At 48.8% G+C, this 13,300-nt stretch overlaps 1 protein-coding gene and 1 pseudogene across 1 annotated transcript in view; both read left to right on the forward strand.

The window, feature by feature from the left end:
• The window catches only part of FAM83D (family with sequence similarity 83, member D), a 34,979-nt gene that overhangs the window by 9,681 nt on the left and 11,998 nt on the right, over positions 1 to 13,300 (forward strand). The window lies entirely within an intron of this gene.
• Positions 9,960 to 11,623, forward strand: LOC102852963 (annotated as a pseudogene).

Raw genomic sequence — 13,300 nt, forward strand, 5'->3', positions numbered from 1 at the left:
TAGCATGTAGTCTAGCATTTTTCTTACATACATGGTTTCAGCATTGGACACCTGGGCTGAAATTCCAGCCCTTGCATCTGCCTGGACGTGCCTCTTTGGACAAGTTAACTAACCCTCTCCAAGCCTCATTCTCTCATCACCTCAAAGTAGAGATAGCAGCTAACTCTTTCATGACTGAGTAATGTTCTGCTTTGAAGTTTGTTATTGGTCGCTCATTGTAATGGAAGGCATGCTGAAATGAAGGGGGACTTATGTGAGATACATTGTGTGTGTGTGTGTGTGTTTATTGGTCGCTCATTGTAATGGAAGGCATGCTGAAATGAAGGGGGACTTATGTGAGATACATATTGTCCAAAGCAGACTCTGTTGATAAGATTGAGGGAAGTGAAGTTGATTTCCTCAGATTCTCCAGTTATTGAGGCGCCCACCAGGCAGGGGGCTGTACTACAAATGGAGGAGGCCCTCCCCAAGGAAGCCGAGGAGCTGAAATGTTGATGGGCTCGGTTAAGCCTTAAGGTTACAGAAGTATTCCTAGCTCTCTCCTTAGAACGTCTGTGCTAGAAGATTCCATTTCTCATAGATGTAACTGAGCAGGGTCTATGACCATTGCGAAGACTGTAATCATTGCTGCTGCGTCAGAACAGACTCAATGACTTTGTCTTCATTAGGTTTCCAAGGGGAGGCTGTAAATCTCACAGGGGGACCTTGTCCATCCTTCTCTCTCAGATCTGCCAGTGGATTTCAGCTGCCAAAGAGGCACGACCTGAGGGTTCGCAGCTCAGCTTCCTAGGGGCCTGGACCACCACAGTGTCCTCTAACTTACACAGTTACCGAGTCTGTGTTACCAAGTCAGCAGGAGTAGTTGGAGTGGCTGAGACGGGGCAGACGTGGAGTCTTATCATCTGAGATAACAGCACAGTTTTGCTGCCATCTGTGTGACAGTAGAAGCCCAGGAGCAGTGGGTCCTGGGAGGAGAAGAGATCTCAGGCTTCTGACCGGTGCTCCTTAGACATTAATATTATGAATGAGCCGCAGAAAGGCAAGTTCCGTTGTATGCTGTCATGTTAATGCCCACTTATAGCGACCTCTATGTATTAATAGAGCTCTGGTGGCTTAGTGGTGAGGAGTTGTGCTGCCAACCCAAAGGCTCAGGGTTCAAATCCACCTGCTGTTCCATGGGAGAAAGATGGGCAGTCTCCTCCTTGGTAATTCACTGCTTCTGAAAACCTGCTGGAGAGCCAGCGATGGGTCAGTTCCGACTCGATGGCACGTGACAAACATATGTTACAGAACAGAACCACCCTATTGGGTTTTCTAGGCTGTAATCTGTACGGGATAGAGCGCCAGGTGTTTCTCCTGCAGGGACACCGGTGGATTCAAACTGCTGACCACTGTGTTAACAACCGAGCACTTAACCGTTGTGCCACAAAGGACTTATTTGTGTGGGAGCACTGACCCTGGAAGAGCCCACCACTCGCATAGCTTTCTAGTGCTGAGGGCATGGGCTGGCAGAGGGCAATGCCCACAGCGACTGGGCACATATGAGGGTCATGCGGTATCCACCTTCCCATTGGCCTCTCCTTCATCCAGTGCCACGTCACTGCCTCAGGGCGTGGGAGCAATGACCAAGTACTCCAAGTTCTAGGCCATCTTCAGAGTCTGTCCTTCTAGAGCCCAGCTGCCTGTAGTGTGAATGCAAACACCTGGATGTGACCGCCCTTGGTAAAGCAGAATGTGGCTGGTTAATGAATGAATCCGGCTCATGCTCCGTGAAGAGGCTGCCCCCTGTTCGGAGGTCCCAGGTCTAGTTAAGCAGTGCGGGGGCTTGGTTGCACTTGGCCTTGGGAGAGTGTAAAGAGGCCGTAGAAGGCTGGGAGGGAGGTCTTAGATCAAAGAGGAAACCATCCTGCTGACGGTGTTCCCGAGTAGGAATGCTTCTCTGCAGAAGTCACTTATGAGGCCGGCTGTAGGAAGAGAGGAGGTGTAGGGTCTGGGGGGAATCAGGAGAAAAGCCCTTCACCACTCTCAAATACCCCTCCCCACCATCAAACTTCTAAAAACCCTGTGGGCGGTAGGGATCAGTGTTCAGATCCAAATTGTTTTCAACCCACACAGGAGAGGCTGAGGCTTTAAACAAAACAATGATTCTAATAGCAAATTAGACTCTTACTCACAATATAACAAAGGTGGTGTTTGTTTAAGTGTTTTGTTAAGTGGTGAATCAAAATTCCATTTGGCAGGTACCTTGTTCTGTGGGCCCTAGTCCTGGGTTCCTGCCTCCAGCACACTCCTCCACCCAGGCCAGCTGGACTGGGCTCTCAGTTCCAGTAACGCCAGGGTGTGCACCCAGTGGGGCCATCATTCCAGTGGGCCATCATCCAGTGAACCCCTCGTGAGAATGGACAGGGGCCCACCAGAGATTCTCAGTGCCTGCTACCATGCCTAGTTCATGGAGGGAGGGCCCCACTGAGCAGTGGAGGGGCAGTGGGACATCGGGGAGCTGAGCATGCTTACCCTTTAGATTTCACTTGCGAGGGCCTGTCTCATTCTCACCCTCCAGTGTGTTCTGGACCCTTCGTGAAGGTTTTGAGCATCTCTTTCTCAGATTCTTTTTCTGGGTTTCTTGTTTCTTTGACACTCAGAATCTCTGTCTTTCCCACCCCATCTCTCTCTTCTTTAATGCCCTGCTGCCCCTTGGCCCCACCGCCTGTATCCATGGTGTCCTCTGTGGGTCTTTTGAGGCTTCTTTCCCTCCTTTGCTCCCCACATTGCCTCTGGCCTGGCCACTGGTCGAAGCTTCTATACTGACTCTATTCCTTCAGTAACCAGTCCACTGTTGCTGCTTACTCTAATTTTGTTTATTTCTTTTAGCAGCCTCACAAGCTCCCTGGGACAATTCTGCTCCATCCTGTAGGCTCACTCTATGCAAGAATCAACTGAACTACAATCTTTGGTTTTATGTTTCAATACAAGAGAGTGTAATCCCCCCCTGACACCCTCCCCCGTTACCATCAAGTGAATTCAGACTCACAGCAACTTTATACATGTCAGACTACAACTATGCTTCATAGGGTCTTCTATCTTTTTAAAATATTGTATTGCATTTTGAGCAATAGTTTACACTGCGAATGGGGTTCCCATTTTATCACTTTCTACAGCTGTTGTTCAGTGGCTTGGTTACATTTTCCACATGGTGCTAGCATTCTCATTCTCATTATGTCTGTACTAGTTGTTCCACTTCTATTATTCTTGTTTCGCTGCCCCACTCCTAATTTTTTATTTTTTGCTTTAGGGTAAATGTTGACTGTTTAGGCTTAGAATCCTACCCCCCCCCCCTTAATATAAACTCTCTATCCTCTGGTGGCCTAGCAGATAAGGAGTTCTGCTGCCAAACCAAAAAGCCGCTCTGAGAAGGAAAGATAGGTGATCTCCTAGGCAATTTACAATCTCTGAAAACCCAATGGAGGATCAACTATGAGTCAGCTCCGACTCAATGACATAGAACAATATAAACAAAAAGGAGCCCAACACGCAGGAGTAATACTGTGTACTTTATGAGCCAATCTGTTCTTTAGTTGAAAGAGGGCCTCCTAAAGTAGTTTCACAAAGATTCAAGAGTCTCTCAAGGGAGCTCTGGTGGCCTAGTGGCAAGAAGCTACACTGCAGTCCCAGAGATGTGCGATTCAAATCCACCAGATGCTCTGCTGGAGAAGGAGGGACAATCCCCTCCCGTACAAGTCAGATCGTATTTGATGGTACATGCACAAACAATAATAAAATTTTTTTTTTTAAAAAAAAGAGTCTCTCAGAGTGATGGTGTGAGGGGTTCCCCAGGTTGCTTCTGTTCCAGTAAATCTGGCCGATTTTTATCTTTTATAAGATTGTTAGTTTCCACCTGCAGCTTTTCTCCCGTTCTGTCCAGGGCCGTCTGTTGTGTCTCTGATAGCTGGGCATCATCGAGTTCTCCCTGTCTCTGGAAGATGAGGCCGTGGCTTGTGTAGGCGGTTGGTCCTATAGACTGGTTTTTCCTTTCAATCTTTAGCTTCTTTCTTTTGCTCCAGATAAGTAAGATCCCGATAGTTTATATTTTTAAGGACTGCTCATATGCTCTCGAGGTTCCAGTTACTACTTACTAAGCCAGAATGTATACCATAAGCTTTGTGGACCGTTTTGTGCCTGTTGACCAAGCTGCTCCGTGAGATACCATCCAGTGCCTTCAAAGTCAGTAAACCAATCCTGTGAAGTGTTTGTGTGCATGTGTGCATGTGCTCCTGTGTGCTATGTTATATGTATGAATATATGTGTAGCAGTCACAGAAATGTGTATAACCAAGTCCATTGCTATTCTTCTAACTCGTAGCCACCCTACAGGACAGAGTAGAACTAACCCATGTGGTTTCTGAGGCTTTAATTCTTTCTGTAGGAAGAGCTATGTACTGTGACGCCTTTTAATGTAGTCAGCAGGTGTACCAGGCACCATCTAATTCTGCTGGGCTCAGGATATGGGAGGTTGAGGTTCAGGTGGCCCAGGAGTCCTTTGGATTGTGATTGTTTCTAGTATCTTTTTCTTCCCTTCTTGGTATTGGACAGGGAGAAACCAGTAGCTGTACCCTACATGGCTACTCCAAAGCTTTCAAGACCTCAGTCACTGCTCACCAGTGTATGATGTAGAATATTGGCTTTGTATGAATTATGTTTTGCCATTTGAATCCTTCCAAGTTTATAGTCTTGAGACCCTAGGACCAGTAACACATTCCTCTGTGGTATTTGATTACATTTAAGAGTTTACATATCTTTGCCTCCTGCTGGCTCTGTTATGTATGAGAATTTCTTTATAGCATACTGAAGAGCAATGACGTCATTCTGGAGACTAAGGTGCATCTGACCTAAGCCATAATCTTCACAATTGCTTTCTATGTGTCAGAGAGCTAGACAATGAGTAGGGATCATAGAAAAAGAATTGATGCCTTTGAGCTGTGGTGCTGGAGAAGAGTATTGAATATACCATGGACTGCCAGGAGAACAAACAGGTTCATCCTGGAGAGGGTGAAATCAGGCTGCTCCTTGGAGGCAAGGATTCTGAAGCTTCATCTGACATACTTTGGACATGTTGCAAGGAGGGACAAGTCCTTGGAGAGCGATGCCATGCTTGGGAGGGTGGAGGGACAGCGCAAGAAAGGAAGACCCTCGATGAGATAGATTGATTCAGTGACACAGGTAATGGGGGGTGGGTATGTCAGAGACAGTGAAGTGGACACAGGATAGAGCAGGTTTCAGCGCTATTGTACGTGCAGCACATAACAACAACAACAACAACAAAGTGTGAATATAGAAATACCATATGTCAAACATCTGGAAAGGGTGTAGTCACATTACCTGCTCATATATATATGTTTTGCCTGTCTGTCTGTCTATCTGCTTGTAGATTTATTTTTGTTATTGCTGACACCGTTAGTTTTCTTGGAGAGAAAAAAAATCCTCCACATTGCTTTTGTGATGTTGGTTCCTCTCCTGGCATCCAAAGGCTGCCTCTGATTTTACTCACTCGCCTGCCTTTTCCACTCACATCCTATTGCTCCCTTTCACACATACCCTGCGTTCCAGCCAGACCGGCACATACCCATCATTTCCCACCTCTTCCTCTGCAGGCACATGGCTTCCTGCCAAGAGGCCCTCCCCTTCATTTCCCTCATGTCTTCACGTCTAAGTCTTCACCTTACTTGTGATTCAGCTCAGAGGCCATCTCCTCCAGGGAGACTTCCCCGTTCTTGGTAAACATTTGCGTTCCTGTAATTCCTCCTCTGTGAAGGGGAGCCCACTGTCACGCTGAAGTGTCCCCTGATCTATGGGAGCTAAGCCCTTTTTAAGCTTTGTCTCGTTTAATTCTCACAACAGCCCTTTTACACGGGTATTGCCGTGATCCAGAAGAGGAAACTGAGGTTCAGAGTGACAGCTGTCCCGGGTCACATACATAGCAGAGCTGAGGTGGCTCTCTGACTTTTTAACCACTGTTCTGTGGAGAGAGATCAGTTGGCCTAGTGGACAGAAAGTCATGCTGCTAAGCCAAAGGTGGGTGACTCTACTCCGCGGCCCTTAGGCCTGCCTTTAACTCTTTTTGGTGAAGCATTCTTCAAGGTCGCTTAGCCCTTGTCTGTCCACTTGCTGTGCAGAGGTAACTTGTGGTTGCTGTGAAGCTGAACGCTGACACTGAGGAGTCAAATGTGAGAATGGTTACCCATGGTGGACAGTGTCTGGTGTGGCTTCCCGATTAGAACAAGCTTAGAAGCAGGAGTGGCATCCACTTCCATAATAGCTTGCCTCTGGAAACCCTATGAACCCGAAGAAAGGACTTAAGTTATACAGGTGTCCAGGTCTTTGGTTTATAGGGTCACTATGAGTCGCCTACAACTCAATGGCACCTAACAACAACAACAACATGTGGTCTGAATTATTGAGATAGATACAGCTCATAAAATAAAGCCATCATAAAAACCCTATATGAGGATACAAACCTCTGAAGGTACCACCAGTCCAGAAAGAACACTTATTTCAAAATCCCTGTGTCCGGTGTGCGTGTTGACTGTACCCTTTCTAGAACAGCTCTTTGCCTTCTTTCTCTTGAGACTGGAAGAACTAGATGGTGCCCTACACCACGACTGAACATTCTGATTAGGAACACAATACATGACTATTGATAAAAAGGGTGCAGTATCTGGAACTGAACTTCAAGTTCTTAAACAAGTTAGATTTACTAGACCTGTTGAGAGTAAAGGAGTCCCCAAGATTGGGACCTTGAGTTGCTCTTGAAGCGTTGAATGAAAACTGTCTCCTGAAATCAGCCTTTAAGCTAAGTAACAGTTCAACCCAAAGAGTAAATATTGACACTCTTTAGTATTATAACTTTTAAAAAAATGATAAAAGACTAAAGGATCAGCAGCTATTTTCAAGTGCAGATGAGAAGATCGGGATCCAGGATCTTAGGAAATGCAAGTGAACCAAGTAGAATGGAACTAATGAGACTGTACGCATAGTGTCAAGATTGTCACCACTGTCACTTACCATTGTGTCTAATAACCGCAACAGGGGAGCTGGTTTTGCTGTGCATATTTTCATCAAAAATAGCAAACGAAAACAATCGATCATGCAAGATTAAAAGGGAAGTATTTGCCCAGGGATAAAGCTCAGCAGAGATAGGAAAGAGAGATGAACGGAATCAGGAAACAGGGACGATGTGGAAGGAATGCTGTGACAGTGTGGGCGTTGTAATCAGTGTCACGGAGTATAAAGTGCATGGATCGTTGAGTGGAAAGCCAGTTTGCTCTGTTTTTGCTCAAATTACAATAAGAAGTTAGTTTTTACGAAAGCACAGCTCCCAGCCAGGCCTGCATCAGGAGTGGGGAGGGGGGGTGAGGAAAGGCAGCGGGGAGCTAGAATGAGACGTCTCCCCGGCCCGCTCACAGCGATGGCTGACTTCCAGGAGCTGGTGTTTCAGGTTCCCTCATTGTAGGAGCTGATTCTTCTGGATCTTGAGGAAAGAATGCAACGTTGCCTCTTTGCATCTGCATATCTTCTCTAACTCCCACTGTCTAAGGGGGTAATAGCTGTTAGCCATTGTCCTGAGTCCCCAGGGTCTCAGAGCGGAGTTGGTCCCATCCAGGGACATCTGATTCAGGAGAGATGAAACCTTCCCAGTTGCCTCGGGGTTGGTTCTGACTCATGATGATCCCAGGGGTACCAAGTATAGAACTGTCCCAAGGGCTTTTGATGGCTCTGACCTTCCTGAAGCAGATTGCCAAGCCTGTCTTTTGAGAACCCTCTGGGTGAATAGATGCAGACTGCCAACTCTTTGGCTAGTAATGGGACTCTTGAAGTATTTGTGGCACCCTGGGACACCCTAACCTTCAAGCTTAGACCATATAATTGTGTTGGGTTTTTTGGTTTTGTTTTCTGTTGTGATTTGAATGAAAACTGACAGAAAATGGCTTTTCCAGTCAAACCCACTTCCTGAGAGGCAACCCTCCATCTTTCAATCTAATTTATGAGGCTTTAAATGTTTAAGGGAGGGAGATGCCCCATCGTTGTCCCGGGAATTGGCTGGTGGATTCAAATTGCCAACCTTTTGGTTAGCAGCTCAACACACAATGTTCTGTGCTACCAGGGCCCCTTCAGGCTTTTGATAGTGAAGTTGAATGGGAGCACTGGTGACCTGGTGGGTCAGGAGTTGAGCTGCTCTGTGGGAGAAAGATGAGCAGTTTCCTCCTGTGCATTTACAGCCTCTGAGAACCCACTGGAGGGTCAGCTATGAATTGAGTCCAATTCGATGGCACGTTACCACATTGAAATTGGGAGGAATTGAATTCAGAGTTGAAATTCTGAATGCCGGGGAGCTGCTGAACCTCGGCTTCAGGAAGTGCTTCTCTTAGTTAACACCCCCATGTTCTGGCGCCATTTGTAGGGACTTGTCTCTAAGCCTTGATGTTTTGACACCCCCACATCCCTGCCAGGAGTCAGAGGGCCACGATCTTAAGTCCACAAAGGGTATGATTTTAGGCTTTGTGCCTGGAGCAACCTCTGTCGCGCGTGAGGAGGGCCGAAGGAGAGCTGGAAGCTGGCACGTCCCGCCTGCATGTGGCTATCTGGACACGGAGACTGAAGCCAGGAGCAGATACTACCAGGGATCTTTTTGTGCCTTGCACTTTATGTAACACGATCATTTCATTCCCACTAGAAACCTATTGTGCAGCTAAGGAGACAGAAACAGGCCAAAGACACATCACGAAGAGGCAGCGCTTAACTGTAACTTTAATGCTGGGGGTAAAAAATAACTTAGGAGACACAGTCGGAGCTGTGTCGTTGGGAAGAAGTGAGCACTGGTCAGAGGTTAAGGGCAGACTCCTTGGGAAATCAGTCCTTGTTCCTGTTGTGGGCTTGCACTACGGACAGATTGCAGAGACTTCCCTTTGAGGAGGAATGAACGGCGCTCCGGAAGCCCATCCAGTTCAATCCTGTGCAGCGGGTAGAGGCCACTAGTGGAGAAACTCGGCGGTTCTGTAGGAGAATCCTGCCTTCCACATAGGAGCTCATATTTGAACTCCTGCCAGTGCACCCCAAACACGGCCACTCACCTGTCTCTCAGTGGAAGTTTCCGTGTTGCTTTGATATGTAACGAGGCTCAGCAGAGCTTCCAGGCTGTAGTGGGTGAAGGAGAAAAAGCTTGGCAATGTAATTCAGAAAATCCACCCGTTGCCAGTCCTGTAGGATCATAACGGTCCTTCCGGTCTGTAAGTGGCCCACCAGGGTGGTCCGAGGACGCTGTGGGGTCGGTCAGGGATTCTCTCTGTGGTGCCTGGGGTCACCCTGCCTCAGAGGCTGACTCAGTGGCGGCAAACAAGAGTGGAGTGAATAGAGCACTGGAGAGACTCAGTGTGCAGGGTGAGGGAAAGATGTGAGAGCACCTGGGTGCCTGGTTTGATCTGTTTTGAGTCGAGAGCTGAGGGTGGGCGGCATGGCCCTTTTAAGATAATAATACAAGATCGGAGATCCTGATTGAAAATCTAACCGTAATCCAAATGGTAGACTTGGAGATTGTTGCAACTAAAAGGTGCTCAGAGAGAATCCACAGTTTTATTTACTCGCTTTGCGGCTATTGACGCTCAAGGCCGGGAAAGGAAACGGCATGTCTGAGGTCAGCCACAGACTCTACGCAGCTTGATCTCAGGCCTCAAGACTTTAGTAAAGGAAGAGAAGTTGACTGGAACGGGCCATAGGAGGGCAAGGCAGTGCATGAATCTTTATTGTCTGAAAAATTTCCCAGAGTGGCCAGGAAGGGATTGGAGGGCTGGGCCAAGCCACCTTTGCAGGGTACAGTGGGCTGCATGTCTTTGGATTTGAAAAGGGGGGGTGAAGTTGTTGGTCTTTCGGCATTGAGGATTTGCACCTAACCTAGCATTGCAAACCACAATGAAGAACTAGGACAAAAAGAATGGGGCCACCAAGCAATCAGGCAACACTTCCAACTCCAAAAGCAACCCAGGGCAACCGGAAGCGGGACCAGAGAGAGCCAGGCGGCTCCTGCAACTGAAGCTGAAGGTTCCAACAGCCAGGCCCTGGGGAAGCCTTTGGGGGCTCAAGCCAAAATTGCCCCGCCAGGGGCCCTCCAAGATGTGTCAGAGGGGCTGAGCCGCCAGTTGGAAGACATCTTGAGTACTTACTGTGTAGACAACAATCGGGGAGCCCAGGTGAGGATGTGGCACAGAGTGAACCTGAAGATACGGAAAAGTCCCGAAACTACGGTGCAAGGAACGGGGAACCTGAGCCGGTGACCCCTGTAATCAATGGCGAGAAGGAGCCCTCCAAGGGGGAGCCAGGCACAGAAGAGATCCGGGTGCGTGATGAAGGTGGAGACCGAGACCACCGGAGGCCCCAGGAGAAGAAGAAAGCCAAGGGACTGGGAAAGGCGATTACACTGCTGATGCAGACATTGAATACCCTGAGTACGCCAGAGGAGAAGCTGGCAGCACTGTGCAAGAAGTATGCTGAACTGCTGGAAGAGCACAGGAACTCCCAGAAGCAGATGAAGCTCCTGCAGAAGAAGCAGAGTCAGCTGGTGCAGGAGAAGGACCACCTGCGGGGCAAGCACAGCAAGGCCACCCTGGCCCGCAGCAAGCTCGAGAGCCTGTGCAGAGAGCTACAGCGACACAACCGCTCCCTCAAGGAAGAAGGTGTACAGCGGGCTCGAGAAGAGGAAGAGAAACGCAAGGAGGTGACCTCGCACGTCCAGGTGACTCTGAATGATATTCAGCTGCAGGTGGAGCAGCACAATGAACGTAACTCCAAACCCCCAGGAGAACATGGGGCTGGCAGAGAGGCTGAAGAAGCTCATTGAGCGGTATGAGCCGCGTGAGGAGCACATTGACAAAGTCTTCAAACACAAGGATCTGCAGCAGCAGCTTGTGGATGCCAAGCTTCAGCGGGCTCAGGAGATGCTAAAAGAAGCTGAGGAGAGACACCAGCGGGAGAAGGACTTTCTCCTCAAAGAGGCAGTGGAGTCACAAAGGATGTGTGAGCTGATGGAACAGCAGGAGACCCACCTGGAGCAGCAGCTCGCCCTTTACACGGAAAAGTTTGAAGAGTTCCAGAACACTCTTTCCAAAAGCAGCGAAGTGTTCACCACATTCAAACAGGAGATGGAAAAGATGACTAAGAAGATCGAGAAGCTGGAGAAAGAAACCACTATGTACCGGTCCCGGTGGGAGAGCAGCAACAAGGCCTTGCTTGAGATGGCTGAGGAGAAAACACTGCGGGACAAGGAGCAAGAGGGCCTACAGGTGAAAATCCAGCGGCTGGAGAAGCTGTGCGGGGCACTACAGACAGAACGCAACGACCTGAACAAGAGGGTACAGGACCTGAGTGCGGGTGGCCAGGGCCCCGTTGGTGACAGTGGCCCTGAACGAAGGCCAGAGGCTGCCACTGTCTGTAAGGAGCAAGGTGGTGAGGGGCTCATAGCCCAAGCATCCAGCTCCCCAAGGGCTCCAGAAGCTGCCTCCAGAAGTTGCCCAGGAGCACCAAGCACAGAAGTATTGGGCCCAGCAGGGGCCTGGGAGCCCAATCCCACTACTCCCTAGAGCCTGATACCATGGGGATGCTGGGAAGGGAGCAGGCAGCCCAGCCAAGCCTGGCCCACACGAGGCTCCCACCACAAAGCAGTGCCGTGCTCTTGCCTGGCTAGCATCTGACACATTGCAGCTTTGGGTTTTGTGGGTCAGTTTTACATACATAAGGCATATGTGCAAGACCTCATACATTTCAGTCTGTAAGTGTACAGTGGACTTGCATTAATGGGTGGTGTGTATAGACCTTAGGTCAGTGGCTCATCTGTGAGCGGAAGAGTCTTACAAGAGAAGCTGTCATCTGTAGCTGCTGCCTTCACAGCCAGCTGGGTTTGAGACTGCCCCTCCCAGCCCCTGGGGGTTTTTGACAAGTAACACACCCAGGCCTTGCTGTGTGTCTTTTGTGAGAGGGGGTTCTCTTGGCTACCTTGGAGATTTCTTCTTCTCTTGACCTGGAAAAGGTCTCCACGGGGAGAGCCTTGGCAGGGTATCCAGAACTCGTGAACTGTTATCCTGCCCAGATGAGAGAGCTGGAGCATGTTTCTGGGATGATGCTGTTACTGCTTCTCCTACCCTCAGGTGGTGCCAGGATCCCGCCAATGATTCTCCTCAGTAGCCTTATTCACAGGTGCCTCTTTAGCCTGCACAAATGATTGACAAGAGATCACCCAAAGGATTCTTTCCCAAGGATATTTTGCACATGACAGTGTTTGTATTGAGGATCTGCTGACGAGTAGGGAAGGGTGCTGAGGAGTGGGCCTGGGTTCCTGACCAGATGGGTATGTATCAGTCACTGCCCACCTGGTGCCTTTGCTACGCAGGTCCTGAGATTTCCTGTTCAGTGAGACCAGAGACCTTGTAGTGGAAGAAAGGAAAGAGCTTCTGATAGCTTTGCCACAAGCTTGCCTAAATCCTGGGCCTCACACCCAACTACCCCCTTTCTTTATGGGTCCATTTCTGCATCCTGCCTGTCCACTGCCACTGGATGCACAGGCCTTGAGGCCCTCATTCTGTTTGCCAGTAACTCCTTGCCCAAGGAATAATAGCTGAGGCACGTCCTCCTTGGGGTTCCACACCCTTTTGTGTGGGATCCCACAGGCCAAGCCCCACTGTTACCCAAGAGGTAGACAACGAGCAAGAGAATTCCCACTCACCTGAGCCTCAGTAATGGCTGCTGACATTTGTGTTTGTTGCTACTTTTATATTTTGAAAGTTTTCCTGGTTGCAAACTTGCCAAAGTATTAGCCAGTTTCTTGTTTTGGTTTTCACTGAGCAGTCCTCAGGGACCATAAGTTGAGTGTTGGTTCAGGGAGCAGGGCTCTGAACCCAGTGCCCATCTCCAATGGGACTTCTGCTTCTCCCTACATTTCCTGGAATCTAGTCCATTGTCGGCAACCTTTCCTTCTCCATAGCTAGCCTACTCCTCGGCCTTTCACTTAACCCCTCAGATAACAGTTCCATGAGGAATATTCTTTTCCCGAACCATCCTCTCATACAGATCAGAAATGGCACGTGTCACTAGAGTAGATCTCTGTTTGTATCAAATCCCCTAGATGTTGGTATGACTGTTCAGACCTGTTTGCCATCCCTGGCTGAGATTACTCAGTGGATGTGTTTCCCAAGATCTTCCTTTCTTTAAAATTCCATTGTTTAGAATTGTCTCCAAGCCTTCCCACAGGAAGCCCTCCTCCC

This window comes from Elephantulus edwardii, unplaced genomic scaffold (genome assembly GCF_000299155.1).
Source record: "Elephantulus edwardii isolate Elephantulus edwardi_28Jun2011 unplaced genomic scaffold, EleEdw1.0 scaffold00015, whole genome shotgun sequence".
Lineage (NCBI taxonomy): Eukaryota > Metazoa > Chordata > Mammalia > Macroscelidea > Macroscelididae > Elephantulus > Elephantulus edwardii.